Source organism: Crocuta crocuta, unplaced genomic scaffold, assembly GCF_008692635.1.
Source record: "Crocuta crocuta isolate KB4526 unplaced genomic scaffold, BGI_CrCroc_1.0 scaffold217, whole genome shotgun sequence".
NCBI classification, from domain to species: Eukaryota; Metazoa; Chordata; class Mammalia; order Carnivora; family Hyaenidae; genus Crocuta; species Crocuta crocuta.
The window spans coordinates 4,883,176-4,902,583 of record NW_027532208.1 but is presented as its reverse complement, the minus strand read 5'-3'; the positions used below and the strand labels follow the sequence as shown (position 1 = coordinate 4,902,583).

The 19,408-nt window shown below is 39.1% G+C and overlaps 1 long non-coding RNA gene across 1 annotated transcript in view; it reads left to right on the top strand.

Annotated features, from left to right (window-relative positions):
• The window catches only part of LOC144242892 (uncharacterized), a 35,702-nt gene that overhangs the window by 309 nt on the left and 15,985 nt on the right, over positions 1-19,408 (top strand). Inside the window, exon 2 of the long non-coding RNA XR_013338480.1 lies at positions 4,369-4,472. This is a non-coding gene — a long non-coding RNA (uncharacterized LOC144242892). The remainder of the gene's footprint in view (positions 1-4,368; positions 4,473-19,408) is intronic.

Sequence of the window (19,408 nt, the reverse complement as noted above, 5' to 3'; positions counted from 1 at the left end):
GGAAGCAAGGGGTGGGGTGGGGGGGGCTTCCGGGGAGGGGGGCGCGACTGCAGGCGACCGAAAAGGGAGCGGGTGCCAAAGGGCGGGCCTCCGCCCCGCTGGGGGACACCGAGAGGCCCTACGGCCGAAGTTGGAAACTTTTCTCCCACGTGGTAGCACAACGCGTGACCGAGTGACCCCGCGCCCGTGTGACCTCTGGGCCCTCCTCGCCTTCATGTGGGGGCTCTTGGGACGCGCAGGCGGCTTCGGAGCGGGAAGCTCAGGGCCGTGCGCCCGGGGCCGAACTTGAACCTCGGCAGCCGCCGCTGGGGAGGGGCGGGGTTGGAGGGTACGGGGCTGCCCCAGCCCGAGTCCCCGTTGGACCTGGAAAATGCAGCCCCTACCATGGTCGACTTCCTTTATGGGGAGGCGGAGGGGGTTTCTCTGCTTTTCCTATCGCTGCCCCTCCTGCCGCTGCAATGTAGCTGATGCTTATAAAAAGTTGTATTAGAGAGTTGACTGCAGCCCAGAATCGATCAACAAAAGAGACCAGCCTCTCTAGGTAAAATAGCTGTGCGTTTTTCGGGGCACTGTCATTGATCTGTACGGATCAGAAAGACGCCAACAGCTCTTTCTCACCAGCCTGTTGGCTGCCCACTTCACTTTGTTGTCTGGCACATAAGTACTGTGGCATATCACCCCTTAACCTCCAGTAGCTTACACTTGGGGAAGAAGAAAAGGAAATGAGCTGACACTGTTAAATTGCTCACAATGGATCGGGCACGGTACTAGATGCTTTGTACATCTTTCCTCCTCTTTACTAAATCTTTCCAGTAGTTTTATTAGTACTTCTGGAAAGAGGTGGTAAAGAAAAGGGCATGACAATCTGACATACCCAAGGTTGCTTGATTCATTCATTCATTTCATTTTACAATTATCAGGGCCTGCTATGTACCAGGCACAGTTTTACACGCTGGAAATACACTGGTGCACAAAACACAGAAGGTCCTCCCTGGACCTTACGTTGTTGCAGGCAAGCCTCACTCATGTAACAATTTAATGGTCATTCCCTTAGGTTACGCTCCATCGTCGTCCCCTTTTCTGGGTCTTTATGAAATGGGGGGAGGGGGGCCACTGGACAGGTGGGCAGATGGTGGGAAACAAGTTGCAGGAATAGAGAAGGGCAACCAGGTAACTGTGGATAAGACTTGAGCTTTCTGCCTGCCCAAGGAACAGACCATTTTGACCTTAGGCAAGACTCTTAAGTGACTAGTTTTCTCATCTGTAAATCAAAGAGTTTCAATTAGATGTTCAAAAAGTTCCCTTCGCGGTCTAGCTAAAAGGCCTTCTCAAAAAAATAATCTTTTTCAAGTAGATGGTGTGCTTTAATTTCTTGGGAGAAGTGACTGATATATAGGATCTGATTCAATTTATTAGGAACATGGTGCCACCTTCCAAAATTGCCTACCTAGCATAGCTGAGTTTGCTGCCCCTGGAGCAATTAGCTAAAACAGTGCCTCTGTACAGAGTGTAACTTTTGTGTTAGCCTCTAGGATGCTGTCCCAGCAGCTACTCAAATCCAGTTTATCAAGTTCACACCTACGAAAAAAGGGGAAGTTCCTTGTCATTTAAAGGAAGGATCTGGGTTCATTTTCCAGGGTTTTTAGGAATATGGAAGACGTTTTAGATGCTGATTATTTTCATTGAAAAACTAAGAACTAACTTGCAATTACAGTCACTTTTCACAACTTTGGGGGTTGTGTTGAGGAAGGTGTGAAATTGGCAAATATAATAAAAAGTATAATATTAGTGACTTTCCAGAGTAGCCCTTGGCAGTCCTGTCTTTAAAGAGTAATGTCTGGTAGGGGAAAAAAAAATGGATGGTAATGCACTGCATCCAAGAACCTTGCCTCCAGCAAGAGTAATTTGCAAATGCATTTTGGGATAATGTTTAAATGATTTTTTTCAGGGTCCAAGTGCAATGCTCACTGGAATTGGTAATGCCTTTTGGGTCAGAGTTTCAATTTTCTTCCATCAGAGAATTAAAATTGTTTGTGGATTGTGTTGTCCACATATCTGTTTCTAATTCTCCATATCATGTATGTTGTAAGAGCAACATGATTAATGTTGTAATGATTAATAACCACCATATAATAAGCTAAGTGCTTACTGTGGTCCAGGCGCTGTTCTAAGTTACAATATCTCACTTAATTCTCATGAATTTTGAGGAAGGTTTTATTACATCTGTTTTACAGTTGAGCACGCTGAGGCTTAAGAAGGTTAAGCATAGGTAGCAGGGCTTTTGCATGGTGAGCTGAATCTGGTGTTGGGTGAGTCCACAACTTGTTCTCTAAATGGTTCTGCTGAAATGCCTTCCTGAGAATGATTCCTCAAGAAATCAAATGCTGTGTACTTTGGAAAACTGGCAATATCTACTCCAGTTGAGCATATGAACACTCCGTGGGCCACTAATTCCTTTCCTTAGAATATACCTATGACTACTGTATATACCAAAGCATATCTATTAAACAGTTCAGAGCGTTATAATAACCCCCAAACTGGAAACAACCCAAATGTTCACTGGCAGTAAAATAAATAATTGGTGATGTATTAACATAATGGAATACTGCACGTCACTGAGAATGAACAATCTACTTTCAAATGCGGTAACATACATGAAGCTCATAAATATAATGCTAAGTGAAAGAAGCAAGACACACAAGAGTATGTGTTGTGCAACGAGAGGCAAGACTCAGTTATGCTAGAGAGGTTAGGGTAGTGGCTGACTTTGAAGGGGCGCTAATGACTGGGGGCGGGCATAGATAGGGCTTCTGAGGAGTTGATCATGTTCTGTTTCTTGGGCTTGGTGCTCATTGCACATGTGTGTTCAGTTTGTAGAAAATTCATCAAGCTGTACTACGATATATGCATTTCTCTGTATGTACACTATACTTCAGAAAATATAAAACGCTATATGTAAGTGTGGCGGGTATTGCTTGTATACATAGGAATATTTAGAGAATACTTTATTTTTTCATGTGTTAATGGCACTACCCAAATGCTCATCAACAGTAAAATGGATAAATAAGCGATGGGTTTACTCACACAATACGACACAGTGTGAACACACAATGGAATAGTGTATAGTAAACGAAAATAAAGCTTAGCATATCATCAGATTTCTTACTGGGCAGAATGAAAGATAAAGCTTTAACTTGAAATGGGCAGTTTGAATGAGCTCATAATTCATATCAGCAAAAGCTTAGGTGAATTCTTTGCCAAAAATTGTAGTTGATAAAGAGTAAAGCCAAAGAAATAATTCCATAAGAGGTTGCTTGTTTAGTAGGGAAGACACTCAAGTGGTTCTGGAAAACACAAAGGGAAAAACTTACATCTGTGTTCCGGAATAAAATACTTAACGCAGGAGAGCCTCTCCAGTTGTACAATCTTTTATTTGAATCAATGATTAATACTCAAACTATATCTTGAACATTCAACCTTGACTAGTCAGAGAATACTGCTTTAGCTCGATGACTGAACTATGAGCATTCCATGCAGCAATAGCTATTTTTGGTACCAGATTTTCTTTTTTCTTTTTTTATGTTTTATTTATTTCTGAGAGAGACAGAGCGTGAACAGAGACGGGGCAGANGGGCGGGGGGGGGGGGGGCACAGAGTCTGAAGCAGGCTCCAGGCTCTGAGCTGTCAGCACCGAGCCTGATGCAGGGCTCGAACCCATGAACTGTGAGATCATGACCTGAGCCGAAGTCCGACGCTCAACCGACTGAGCTACCCAGGTGCCCCGGATTTTCTAAATTACTAAATTTTTATATCCCTCTGAAGTCTTGCACTTTGCACTCTGCCAACACAGCAATTATTAAAACATCCTTCTTGATATTACATACTAGTATATAATATTTGAATTTAATTTATTAGGAAGATTGATTTTTAACTCAAGGCAGCTTATGGTTTACGTTTTGGTCATTTATAACTTTCAGTTAGTTTGCATGTTTTTGTGCCCTGAGACAAGGTACAGCTGCGCTGGTTAATGGATCTATCGTTATGCCATTTCCAAGTGAGCAAACAAGGAGAGTAACACGTTTAATATCCCTTCTTTAACCCTCATAAGTTGTTTTTAGTAATAAGTATTCCTGGGGAGAAGCGATAGCTTGCATTCACTGACAGGTAGCCCATCAGCGAGAACATTGTTGTAACTTTGCCCTAATTATCACCTGCTGTTTTAATTTTTTTTTTGCATTGGAAGTTGTTTTTCAAACTGCAGTTTTAATGTTCAAGAAAGGCGAGGGGACGAAATGTGTGGTTCAACTTGCTGGATGTTGTGCTACTTTCCATAACATTGTATAGTAAACATTGGTCACGTCTCTACAGGTGCCTGTGATGAATGACACATCGATCAACAGAGTCTTGATCCAGTCTCATCTGAAGCCAATGAGAGGTATCAGCTGGTATCCAAATGATGATCTTATGAAAAGGTAGTTGTGATGACTTTTTTAACATTTATTTATTTTTGGGAGAGTGCAAGTGGGGGAGGGGTAAGCCACCCAGGCGCCCCTATCATGCACTTTCTTAATAGCTTAACAAATAAAACATTTCCAGGGTGACTGGATAGCTCAGTCGGCTAAGCATCTGACTTCAGCTCAGGTCAGGATCTCACAGTTCCTGAGTTCAAGCCCCACATCAGGGCTCTGCACTGACAGCTCAGAGCTTAGAGCCTGCTTTTGATTTTGTGTGTGTGTGTGTATGTATGTCTCTCTACCCTTTCCCCACTTGTGTTCTCTCTCTCTCTCTCTCTGTGTCTCTCTCTCAAAATTAACATTAAAAAAAATTCCATACATCAACCATGGTCATCAATATAAGTGTACTCTTAATCTCCGTAACCTATTTCCCCCTCTTGTGCTCTGGTAACAATCTGTTTGTTCTCTCTATTTAAGAGTCTGTTTTTTAGTTTGTCTCTTTTTTTCTCCTTTGGTGGTTTGTCTCTTAAATTCCACATATGAGGAAATCATATGGTATTTGTCTTTTTCTCTGACTTATTTCTGAGCATTATATACTCTAGATCCATCCACATCATTGAAAATGGCAAGATTCCATTCTTTTAATGGCTGAATAATATTCCANTTAAAAAAAAAAAAAGATTCACAGAAGAAAAAAAAGAATTTTATTTTATTTTTTATACTTTATTTTTGAGACAGAGAGAGACAGAGCATGAGCAGGGGAGGGACAGGGAGAAAGGGAGACACAGAATCTGAAATAGGATTCAGGCTCTGAGCTGCCAGCACAGAACCTGACACGGGGCTCGAACCCACAAACTGTGAGATCATGACCTGGGCCGAAGTCAGACGCTTAACCCACTGAGCCACCCAGGCGCCCCATACATCTTCTTTTTCCATTCACCTATCAGTGGACACCTGGGCTGCTTCCCTAATTTGGTTCTTGTAAATAATGCTGCAGTAAACATAGGGTGCTTATATCTCTTTGAAGTGGTGTTTTTGAATTCTTTGAGTAAATACCCAGTAGTGTAATGATTGGATCATAGGGCTGTTCTATTTTTAATTTTTTGTCTTCCATTTTGTCTTCCACAGTAGCTACATCAGTTTGCGTTCCCATCAACCGTACCCAAGGGTTCATTTTTCTCCACATCCTCACCAATACCCATTGTTTCTTGACTTTTTGATTTTAGCCTTTCTGACAGGTGTGAGGTAATATCTCATTATTGTTTTGATTTGCATTTCCCTGATGATGAGTAATGTTGAACATCTTTTCATGATTCTGTTGGCATTATGTATGTCTTTGAAGAGATGTCTGTTTCTGTCTTCTCACTTTTTAAATTGAATTATTTGTTTTTTGGGAGCTGAGTCATAGAAGTTCTTTATATATTTTGGCTACTAACCCTTTAATCGGATATGTCATTTGCAAATATCTTCTCCCTTCATTAGGTTGTCTTTTTGTTTTGTTTGTTGTTTCCTTTGCTATACAGAAGCTTTTAATTTTGATGGGGTCCCCATAGTTTATTTTTGCTTTTGTTTCTCTTGTCTGAGAACCATGTCTAGAATGATGTTATAAGTGGTTTCTAGTTTTTTGTTGTTGTAAATGACACCGGTGCACAAGGAGACAGCATCTCCTTTTCTTATAACACTGTTATAGAACTTACTCTTTCATTGTTTTGTTATTATATACACATCCTATGACTTTTTCTTATCACTTGGAAAGCTCTATAGGCTAGGGACTGGGCAGGCAATAGCAAGTAATAAATTTGACTGGTTTGAGGATTTATCCTTTCTGTATTTGAGTTGAGATTTTGTAGTCTCAAGCTGTTGTGTCTCCCAGTACAGATGAAGACTTAAATTTTTGGATTTTCATATATCTACTTCAAAAATCCTAAAATGAAACCTCAAGGGACAGTTGATTCGGTCATACTTAGTATTAAAGTGGACTGCCATCAAGCATCTGTCCTTAAAAATGAGTTGGTAGTATTTCTGAACTCCTCAATGCCTCTCTCAATTTTGGAACACAGGAGAGTTTCTCTATGAAATATGATGATCAGTGATCTCAATTGTTTTCAAGTGCCTTTTTTCTTTTGAAAGATCCTAAAAGAAGGAAACATCTTCATGTATGATAAAAATGTCTTGATATTTAGAACAAACAAATAAACATACTGTTGTTTCAACTATTCAAGTAAATAATGTCACCCAGTTTCTAGGATGGGCTCATATTACCAGGATTTTTCATGAAATAGTTGCTTAAGTAGCAGAGTAATTGATAAAAAACTAGTTATCAGAAGAAAATATTAATAATTTAAACATTATATGTTGTCAATAATTGTACCCTGTGTTTTATTTCTTTAAAAAATGAATATTATATACACAGCATTATCACTTACAATAGGGGGAAAAAGAAAAAACAACAAATGTCCTACAATGAAAGACAATTAAGTAATTTATAACATGGAATTTTATGGATTTATTAAAATCCATATTATAAGGATATTGATTTTGTTAACTAATAACATAGAATTGCACACATCTTGTGGCAACAATTGTTCTTAGAACTGTTAAATTATATAGTTTATATAAAGTTTAGAAGGAACACAGCATATACTGTTGCTTTATTTTAGTAGTAATATGGATGGAACTTTATTCTTAAATTACTTTTCTAGATGTTAAATTTATTTAATTTTAAATAGAGCTTTGTGAGTATCATATTTCTTTTCAAATAAGATGTATATTGGAAGTGACTGATGTCGCTTGCGTGGAACCAAAGGGTTTCCCGAGATAGAAGACATTCGGACTATTTTCTGCAAACTGAGACAGTTGATCACCCTACAATGTGTGTCTTTGGTTGCTAGGAGAAGGTGGGAAGAAATCAGAATTTTATTTCAACTGTCAGGATATAAAATGAGTATCGGTTTGATCACTAACTAGAAATTAGTTATATTTGAAGTTCTACTCTTCCATATTGTGGCTAATATAAAATTGCTCACAAAATCTTAAAGAGACACCTTTTACTAGTTACATATTCACCTGGTATCCATTTCAACAAATGAAATTACTCTCAGCACACATTAATTGGCATAATTACTGAAACACCAAAAATCAGATTAGCCACTGTAGCTCAAAGAAAAAAAGAAAGGAAATCATTGCTCCAGCAAATTGCAAAAGCATTTTTTAAAAAAGAGCTTGAAAAGGTTCTTCAACTTGTAGATAGTTTTAAGTAAAGCCAATAAAACATGACTATTTTAATATTCATTCATGAGATAATTCTGGGTTCTTAACAGTATATATTGGCTATATTGGAGCTTAAAAGTAAGTCTTTATAATATCCTGAACTTTTTTGATTGTTCTTATAATCTTTATTGTGCATGTTTTACTGGCATAGCACTCCTATTCAAAGACAAATTGTATCCACTATTATTATCTATTTTCATAATTAACAATCATACAGTTATTCTAGAAGCCCAACAGCAGCAACAATGGCATCTTTGTATTTGCAAAAAGCTTACTTTTCAAATATCTGGCTCTTTTTCCTAAAACACTGACATCATAGTAAAACATTGTTCTGCCTGCTTTGAGTTCAAATCATCTGATAAATAAGAGAGACACAAAGATAACAAAAGAAGACATATGTTAGTATAATTCTGCAGAGCAAAAAAAAATCTTTGCTCAGACTTCGTTATTTCTATTGCTTGAATACATGCAATGTATTGTTTCATGGTCTTACTTCTTCATTTCCTATACCAGATGGGTCTTCCCACTTCCAATGTAATTTCTTGTACAACCCACCTTCCCTGCTCTCTGTTCCAGTATTGTACTATTATTAGAATACCTTTGCTTTCCAGGATCTTTTATCAAAGCTCATTAACATTCTTGATCGTCATCATGGTTATTGCCATTATTATTTATTTTTGCTCCTCAATGCAGAATGTTTTCTCCTTATTGCAATATTTGTTTTGTTCTCTCTGCCATTAATAACTAGTCTTACACATTAGTATAGAATTCTGCTTTTGTTGAAAATAACTGCCATGAATCAGAGAAACATGATGAAAACAAATGTAGACACATTGTGGTACATTTATTCAAGATAAAAACAGAAGCATTCTCAGATTCTTTCTTAGTTTGGTTTATGCACATGGAATCAAGCACTTCCTGACCTGGAAAATCTATTGCCGGCTTTTGCGTCTACATTATTAACTTCTAATTGCATTTCCTATTTTTTAATTTTTTATTTCTTTTTTTAGAGAAAGAGGGCATGCACAAGTGGGAGAGGAGCAGGGAGAGAGGGAGACAGAAGATCCCAAGGGAGCTCTGTGCTGACAGCGGAGAGCCTGATGTGGGACTTGAACCCACCAACTGTTGAGATCATGACCTGAGCCGAAGGCAGACAGTTAACTGACTAAGCCACCCAAGCACCCCTAATTGCATTTCCTGTTAATAATAACTTAATTTCATGAAACAGAAAGATACTGATATTACAACCAAATATATAATGGGACCAAAATCAGGTGGATAAAAAAGAAGGCAGATGTAACTCACCATAAAAAATAAGAAAGAGGGGCACCTGGGTGGCTTCAGTCAGTTAAGCATCCAACTCTTGATTTCTGCTCAGCTTATGATCTCACAGTTCATGCATTGGAGCCCCACATTGGGCTCTGGGCTGACAGTGTGTAGCCTACCTGGGATTCTCTCTCCCCTTCTCTCTCTGCCACTGTCTCTCTCAAAATAAACAAACATTAAAAAAAAAAAAAAAGAAAGATTTTATGTATTGTTGTACTGTATGTGCCATTCTTCTCAAGCTTTAGGTCTCGTTTCATACTACAGACAAATTGCAAAGCAGAAACAGTACAGTGTGTTTGTTCCACTCAACACCTAATAAAAGTTTACTTTCCTTGTATTCCCTGTTTCTTGTACTCCAACCTTAGGTAGGCTTCACTTAATACTGCTTAAAAATTTTTTTAATAATTTTTTGAAGTTTATTTATTTTGAGAAAGATAGAGAGCCACTTGGGGGAGGGGCAGAGAGAGGGGGACAGAGAATCCGAAGCAGGCTCTGCACTGACAGCCCAGAGCCCAATGCGGGGCTGGAACTCACCAACTGCAAGACTATGACCTGAGCCAAAGGTGGACGCTTAACCAACTGAGCCACCCAGGCACCCCAATCATGCTTACAATTCTAAGAGCACATCACAGTTTTTGTACCCTCTACCTTCACCACACACAAACATAAGCACATGTACCAGGATTTATCTGTGGTCAAGTCCACACTGACCAATTCTTTCGTCCATTCTCCCAGAGTTCTATTGGTTATCCCAATTCCCCTTGGTAGAGGACAGTCAAAACACAGTAATTTTAAAGCCACCATTGGTGATGGATGCCAAAACCTTTGGGAAAGAGGATATTCATAAAGTCTCAGTGTCACTCTCACAAGACTTTTTGGGGAAAGGGGCTTTTTACATCGCTGACATTTGGTAACTGCTGCCTTAAGCAAATGATCAAACACCGCATCGCCAGTTTTGACATCACATACCTCTGATGATGTAAGACACTGAGGACACAACAATATGTACATCATAGGCCTTCCAAAAATGTTTAGCCCTGACACGGTGAGACAAATCTAAGATGCAGAGCATTCTGCAAAGAACTGGCCTGAACACTTCAAAAATGAAAACAAACCAAAAAGGGTTGGGAAATTGCAGAAAAAGGGAGGGTGAAGAGATAGGAGAAGTGAATGCAACAGATAATCATTGATTGTATCCTAGAATTCAAAAATAAATAAATCTACCTACATAGGGCATTATTTGGACTATTGAGGAAATTTGGATACAAAGAATATTTTAGATAATAGTATTGAATCAATGTTAAATTTCTCAAGGAATTGTCTTGTGGCTATGTGGGAGAATGACCTTTGTCTTGGAGATGTAAAAGTATTTAGAGGTGAAGTGTCAGGATGTTTGCAATTCTCAAAATCTCAAATGGTTGGGCAATGCCTCTATCTGCAGTAAGGGACTAGAGAAAGAGAAAGAGAAGTGGAAAGGAAGCAAATTTGGCAAAATGTTAATAACTGGTAAATAGAAGTGCAGGGCAAATGGCTCTTCATTGTATATTCCTGCACCCTTCCTGGAGGTTTGAAATGTTATGAAATAAAAAACTGGTGAAAACACGGCCAAAACCATGCATATCTCAGTTAAAGAAGTCCAAAAATTAATATATTAGACCACAATGCTTTTCTTCAGGCCTACAAGAAGATGAGATAGACTCCAAATGGGTGAGCATAAGCATTCCTGTTCTTAAAAGGAGGCAGGGTCATGGGGTGCCTGGGTGACTCGGTTAAGCATCCCACTCTTGATTTTGGCTCAGGTCATGATCTCACTGTTAGTGAGTTCAAGCTCCCCAATGGGCTATAGGCTGACAGCATGGAGCTTGCTTGGGATTCTCTCTTTCCCTCTCCCTCTTCCCCGCCCTTGTTCTCTCTCTCAAAAGAAATAAGTAAATTTTTTTAAAAATTAAGAAAATAAAAGGAGGCAGGATCAACCCTGCAGGCCAGCAGGACATTGCTGCAGAGACGACATTGATTGCTAGGAACACTTGCTTCAAGAGACATGTATATTTACAGACATCATACATCTCTCTCTCTCTCTCCTATTCAATTATGTATAATTATATGTAATTTAATGTGTCATTTTATATATCGCTAGAGATGCTGTCGTCAAAGAGATCCATTTCAAAAATAAGTAAATAGAGGTCAAGAGAGGTATGGTGCCTTGCCTAATGTCACACAGCTACATAGTGTTAGAACCCAGGAGTCCTGTGCTGTATTAACTGTCGACGATTCCCAGAGCACCCAGGCTGGCTCAGTCAGTGGAGCGTGAAACTGTTGATCTCGGGGTCATGTGTTTGAGCCCCACATTGGTGATAGCACTTACTTAACAACAACAACAACAACAACAACAAAATTATTTGAAAAAAAACAAATTAAAAAAACTTTTAAGCTTCCTCATTTTGTTATCTCAACAAAAACAACAGCAACTGCAATAGTCCATTTAGAATTTCCCAAACTATTTCAGATTAGTAAAAAGCCTTTCTTTTTTTCATGCTACCCAATTCATCTCTCTTTTTCTACCAATCTGTGCAAATGAAGCTACAGAACAGAAATTTACATGGCTCCAAAACCTTAAGCATATGAGATTTTTGGAAACTAACTAAAGACAAACCTATAATAGGAAATTATCATAGCCAGAAAGCAAAGTTTGAGGCCATGTGTTTCCTTCTATAAAAGTGACGGGACAGAATACAGATTAAACTACATCCTCTCGAAAGAAATGATTCTTTGTTTTCAAATTTGAATGAACTTTTTTATGGCCATTTTTGAAGTGTGGCTGACTATTTAATGGGATTTGAAATTAGAAATTTAGTGAAATTCTGAGTTTAAAATCTTTCTCCTGCCACTCTGCTTGATATAATCTATGATGTTTTTATTTCAACACCACCAGCTTTCTTGAGATACATAATGTTCTTGAAGTATTTCCACCCTGGTTTTTAACTCAAAGACAAAAATCCCCAGGAGTGAATTTCTGTTGTTGGTGCCGTTGGATCCCCATGGAAAAGCCCAAGCCCCCCTTCCCACTGACACCTCTGTTGCATGGATGTCTGTCACGGGCAAGAACATTTAAAACCGCAGGGCAAGAGTGACAGTGGCTTTATGCCCATGAATGAGTGCTGCCCAGTGTCCGTCTCTTTTTCTCCCAATCCTCTGTGAAAATAAGACTGCAGAGCAGAAGAAGGACAATGACAACATTATAGTGCAAGTGACCTTAAAAGCAAGTAAACCCTATTATTTGAATGGAGTAATGGATTGGCCTGAGCATTATCAGTCACTCTGGGTGTGACAGAAGTATACTTCTTGTTAGAGCATCAGAGTAAAAACCTTTGCAGGATTGCATTTGCCTCAAGCAAGCCAAAGGGAGTGGTGCACAACACTTAAGAATGCAGTCTTCTGTCCCACTTTTTCCAGAAATCTTTCATCTGGGAGGATGCCATCTGACATAAAATTTATTTGCTTTGTTGAAGTCTCATGCCTCCTGGCCCTTCAGGTCGCTTCTATTTTGCATTCAGTGTATGGAGTGCCGCAGAAACCTTTCCTTGCCTTTGGTGATGAAGATCCTTGCTTTCCCCTTGAGGTATTATGACCATCTTCTCTGTAAAATGTGGACGTATTTGATATGTGAACAGTGTGAGTATTTCATTGTTTCCTTCCTTAACTATTATCCTAGCCTAACTTAATTGTTCCTAGCTTAATGGTGGACCTTGATATTCTGGCATAAAGAAACATGTATGAAAATATCTTCCACCTGGTGCCAATCTACAAATTCTTACTCTTTCTGGAAAAGAAGTCATTCAGGCACATGTATGATACCACAACCCCAAGGCAATAAAAAAGACCTTCTTGGCTATATTAAAAATGATTTTATTCACCCTTAGCTGGGCAAACCTGGAGGAAGATTAGGAGATAAGTTGCCCCCATTTATCATCATACATTCAATCAATACATTCACTCGACATTTCCCCTGACACTCTATTAAACCAACCCCCTCTACTAGAAAGATAAAACTCTTTAAATAGAAAATAAGTAGACAGTGATGAACAGCAATATTATTCCTGCCTACAATTTAAGTTCCTAGGACTTTGGTAAACTTTTGAATCCTCTCTGCTCTGGGCGTAAAATTGCATTTCCCTGCTCTCTGGGGAAGATCATTTGAATGACTTGTTCTCTCTCACTGGAGTTTTATATTCTAGAACAGAAGAATGACTGCTATATTTACAGAATGAGTAGCAGTGGCCTAGGATCACCATAAATATGCACAATATGTTCCTACTAAATAAGGGACCAGGTATATGTGTAGCCTGGTTCTGCTTACCAAAACTGACCCACTATGGTGAGAGATTTATTTACAAGGAATTGATTCATGCCATTATGGAGGCTGAGAAGTCCCAGTGATCCCCCATTTATAAACTTGAGGCCCAGGAAGGCCAGTGGTACTGTCCCAGTCTAAGGCTAAGAGCCTGAGAACAAGGAAAAGTATTGGTATAAATTCTAGTCCAAATCTAAAGGCCTGAGAACCAGGGGTGTAAGTCCTAGTCCAAGGGCAGGAGAAAACCAATGTTCAGGCTTAGCAGTCAGGAAGAGAGGGAATTCTCCCTTCCTTTTTGCCTTTTTCTTCTATTCAGGCCCCCAAGGGATTGGATGATGCCACCCACAGTGGGGAGGGCCATCTGCTTTACTCAGTTTAATTCAAATGCTAATCTCCTCTGGAAACACCTTAACAGACATAGCAGGAATAATGTTTAGCCAAATATCTGGGTACTCCATACTCAGGTCAAAGTGACACATAAAATTAACCATCGCAGTTAGGAGACTAATATTTATTGACATCTACTAAGGTGCCAGGCAGTGGTCTTTATGCTTCATATATACATGAGCTATCTCACTTAATAGGAAGCTTCAGGAAGGTGTGAAGCATCTCTCTCTTGTTGAGCATTATATTCTCAGTATCCAGCATAGCTCATAAGCTCACAGTGACTACTTACCAAATGAATAAATGAACGTAACCACTTCATCAAATCCTCAAAACAAGCCTGTCAAGTAAACAAGGTGTAGAGCACACCTTCATTTTACAGATGAAGAAATGGGCTCAGTGAGTTTAAGAATATTGTGATCTCGGGGCACCTGGGTAGCTCAGTGAGCTAAACATCTGATTCTTTAAATTTTTTTAAGTCTATTTAGAGAGAGAGAGAGAGAGAGAACGAGTAGGGGAAGGGCAGAGAAAGGGGGAAAGAGGATCTGAAGCGGCCTCTGCGCTGAGTGACAGCAAAGAGCCCAATGCAGGACTCAAGCCCACGAACCACAAGATCATGACCTGAGCCGAACCCGACTCCAAACTAGCTGAGCCATCCAGATGCCCCTAAGCATCTGATTCTTAATAATTGACTCCAGTCGTGAGTTGGTCCTGAAATGGAGAGCCTGCTTGGGAGTCTGTCTCTCCCTCACTCTCTGCGTGTACATGCACAGTATTGTCACCTCATTAGAACTTTGAAGAAGTGTTTTCTGGCTATCCAAGCATCTTTCCAAACAGTAAGAGTAAAGCAAGATTCGTATTGACTAGTAAAAGACATGTTAAATACTAGAACAAGCCTGTGGAATCCAACATCCCGATTCGTTCCATAAAACCCCTGCTACGCAAACATAACACCTTATATCTCTCTGTATGGAGTGGGAGAACAGCTTTCCAGTTTTAAGCAAAATACTCAAGACATTTTCTTTGTCAGTCTACCTGACACAATGACACTAGATGTGAAGATCATGTAAAACATCTTTCAGGAAGATGACCGTACTACATGAACGGTATTGTATTTACTCTAACACTTTTGAATGAGACACCCGCTATTACTTATCCCGTCTTACAGACTGGCAAAACAAGCACTGAACTACAAAGTAATTCAAAGCTGTGAGTCGAGTAGATTTCTTCTATCCCAGACGTTCCCCCATCATAATAACCTGCTAGTGTACCTTCCTACGGCTCAACTGAGCCCACTGGACTCAGGACTACAGGACTGTTTCGTTTGCCTTAGACAATGTAATTACATTTTGCAATTAAAACTCGGGATATATTCTATGCTAATGTTAACTGCTGACTACTCTTAAAAGATATGGTAATGCCAAGTAAACGTCTGTGGCCACACTGTCTTCCTTTTACAACCTTTACTTTTTTTCTTGTGGTAAGATATACATACCATGCAATTAACAATTTTAATCAAGTCAGTGACGTTAAGGACATTCACAGGGCGCCTGGGTTGCTCACTTGGTTAAGGGTCTGACTTCGGCTCAGGCCATGTTCTCATGGTTTGTGGGTTCAAGCCCCGTGTCAGGCTCTGTGTTGACAGCTAAGAGCCTGGAGCCTGCTTCAGGTTCTGTCTCCCTTTCTTTCTGGCCCTCCCCCACTTATGTGCACTCTCTTGCTCTCTAGGTCTGTCGCTCTCTCTCTCTCTCTCTCAAAAATAAACATTAAAAAAATTATGAAAAAGAAAAGAACATCCACAGTGTTGTGCAACCATCAGCACTATCCATTTCCAGAACTTTCCCATCATCCCAAACAGAAACTCTGCACCCCTTAAATAATAACTCCCTATTCCCTCTCCTCTAACCTCTAATAACCTCTGCTATACCCTTCTGTCTCTATATTTTGCCTATTCTAAGTACCTCATATAAGAAGAATCATACATATTTATCCTTTTATGTCTGGCTTATTTCACTTAGCATAATGTTTTCAAGGTTCATCCATGCTGTAGCATTTATCAGACTTTCATTTGTTTTTAAGACTGAAAAATATCCCACTGTATGTTTCTACCACATTCTGTTTATCCATTCATATGTTGATAGATACTTGGGTTTTTTCCACCTTTTGGCTACTGTGAACAATACTGCTGTGAGCATTGGTGTACAAGTATCTGTTTGAATCTGTTTTCAATTCTTTTGGTATATAGCTAGTAGTGAAATACTGAATCATATGGTAATTCTATATCATCCAGTAGATACGATGGGCAGAAATATTTAAAATTATTGAATAGCTAAAAATATCCTTACTGTGTTCACATTTATTTGGTACTTTACCTGGGAACAAAATTCTGGGTAGAAAATCATTTCCCTTCCGGATCTTGAGGCATTGCTTCATTTGCTCTAAGCTTCCAATTTTGCTGTGGAGAAGTCTGATGCCATTGGGATTTTCAGTCCCTTTATATGAGGTCTGTTTTTCTGCTCTGTAAGACTTTTGTTTTTTAAGAATTTTAAAATAGACTTTATTTTTTAAAAATAGTTTAAGTTTTACAGCGAAATTGAGGGGAAGATACACAGATTTCCCATATACCTCCTGCTCTTACACACGCATAGCCTCCCCATTATCAACATCTCCCATTAGACTGGTGTGTTTGTTAAAACTGGTGACCTTACACTGACACATCATATCACCCAAAATCCATAGTTTACATAAGGTTCATTCTTGTTGTCATACATTCTGTAGGTTTGGACAAATGTATAATAACGTGTATCCATCATTGTGGTGTCATACAGAATATTTTCACTGGCCTGAAATTCCTCTGTGCTCCACCAATTCATCCTTCTTTTCCCCACCCCTGACAACCCCTGACAAGCAATGACCTTTTCGCCATCTCCTTTGTTTTGTCTTTCCCAGAGTGCCATGTAGTTGGAAGCATACAGTAGGTAGCCTTTTCAGATTGGCTTCTGTCACATGGTAATATGCATTTAAGATTCCTCCCTGTCTTTTCATGGCTTGATAGCTCATTTCTTTTCAACATTGAAGCACATACCTTTGTCTGGATGTACTATAGTTTATGCATTCACCTGAGAGACATCTTGATTGCTTCTAAGTGTTGGCAATTATGAATAAAGCTGCTGTAGACTTCTACATGCAGGTTTTTGTGTGGATTGAAGTTTTCAACTCCTTGGGCAAATACCAAAGAAAGAGTGTAATTGGTGGATCATATAGTAAGAGGACGTTTCACCTTGTTAGAAATTGTCTTCCAAAGTGTCTGTACCAATTTGCATTCCCACCAACAGTGAATGAGAATTCTATTGCTCCAATTCCTCATTGGTATTTGGTATTGTCAGTGACTGCTCTGGATGTTGGCCATTATAATAGTACCTCACCGTTGTTTTAATCTCTGTAAGCTTTTAGAATATTCTTCTCATACTTTGTCTTCTGAAATTTCATGATGATATATCTTGGTGTGGAATGTTTTCTCATCTGTTGTTATTAGGCATAGTGCCTAATGGTTTGATTTTCATAATTTCCTCCTCCTCGTTTTCTGGAACTTAAATTTTTCATATGTTGAAACACCTGAACTGATTTTATTGTCTTATTTTTTCTCTAATATTTCCACCTCTTTGTCTTTTTTGTCTTAATTTTTGAAAGATTTCTTCAACTCTGTCTTCAAACTCATGCACTGAATTTGCCTCCCCACTCCTAATTTCCAAGGTCTATTGCTTTCTGTCCCGGTTTTAAGGGGACATTCTTTTGTGCCTGTGTTGTATGGGCTCCTCTCTCTGAGGCTATTCTTAGTTGCTGAGTTTTCTTCCTGCTCTCTGATTCTTTCTATTTCACCTTCCTTATACCCATCCCATCTCCACTACCCCCACCCGTGTTGTTCACTTTGGTCTCTGTCTTTCATTTTGGAGATGTTCCTCCAAACGTCTGGTTCCTTGGCTGTCTGTTCATATTAAAGAATATGGCAATAATAAGCTACTTGGAAATACCAGTTTCCAGAGAAGGTTGATGCATAGAAAGCTTCTTCACAGGATGATGAGGCTTCAAGCTGGCTGGCTTTGTCACTGATCCGACCTATAAATGCTAGCATCTGCAGGTCTTTTTTTTCCCCCTGGAACTGTTTAGTTTCTGCAAAGAAGAATCCTTTTTCTGCCAGGCTGATTATGGGGAGAAGAGACATGTAAGCTTGACTAAGGGCCATTTAAGCACTTACCTAGGTAAAGGTTGCAAGGATCCAGATAATGTCATAGGCTTCAGAATACTACACAATTACTAAGTTTCAGAGAGTTGATAGGACTCTGTTTTTTGTGGTGTCTTTTTCCCCTCCTTTTTCTCAGTCTAAAATCTTACTCAGAATGGAAATTTTCAGAAGCTAAAATAACTCCACTGCATATTTTAGACAGGAGAACAGGTTGGCCTTTTGTCACAATGAAGCAAGATATTCCTGAAAAAAAAAAAAAAAACCCAAAAACCTGCTTTTTCTGAAGTTTGCCAGTTTAGATGTTTTTCATGCCCCAGAAACTGCTGGTAACAGCCCAGCATGGTAAGGGGAATGAGAAAGTCTGGATCTGTCTGTGTATGTTGAAACTCTGAAGCTCAGCCAAGACATGAAGTCATTTTAGGGTCTAAGAGATGGAAGTAAAAGCTTAGAACATCACTAAATTGTAACAGATGAACTGGATTCCAACCAAAAATACAGCTATCTTACAAGATTGTGTTCACAAACAAATGTCTGCACTATTGTACTGAGACCTTGGAGAAATGCAAATGGAGGCTGAGGTTTGAGTTGCTTTGCCAACCAAAATATATGTTCTAGAAAACAAAAGGAATGGGTTTTTGAAGGATAGAGAGAAAGCAGTTCTGTCTAATGTTAAAGCAAACACACCTGCAAGCAAGTAATTATTCAGCAATACAAAAATACTGCCTGTGCAATAGAGTCTGAATCAAAAAAAGAGCTTGGATTTTGATTTATGTATCACAATGTAGCTGGTCATGATAAATGCATTATTATTTTTATCAGAGGTTAGATAAACACTTTCTCTAAAGTATCTAAGATATTGGAAAAATCCCCAAATTGTATGTTTTGTCCTTTAGAATGTGAAGACTAAGATTGACTTTCTAGAGAGGGAAATTTGACCTGGCTATGCTTAGGAGAAGTAAACAATCTGGATGCTTACTATTCTTGTTAAGGTTACTCCAAACTCCAATATTTTTTATTTCTTAAAAATTTCAATATATATTTTTTATTTTATTATATTTTTGAAGTAAGCTCTGTGACCAGTGCGGGGCTTGAATTCATGACACTGAGATCAAGAGTCGCATATCCTGCTGACTGAGCCACCCAGGCGCCCTACCCCCAATATTTTTAAAAGATGAGATAGTGCTATATTCTGAGCTTTTTTCTTCTGAGGTGGTTCAAGTGGTCTAAACAGTGTTTGATCAAAGTCTTACTCTTTTGAGATACGTTGTGCCCCATTTAACTTCTGAATAACTGTTAGCACCAGGGTGGCATTTCAGCTCCTTCCCTCAAACCGCTGAAAGGCAGCTTCCCAGAAATGTATCTTCAGTTAATAATTAAAGA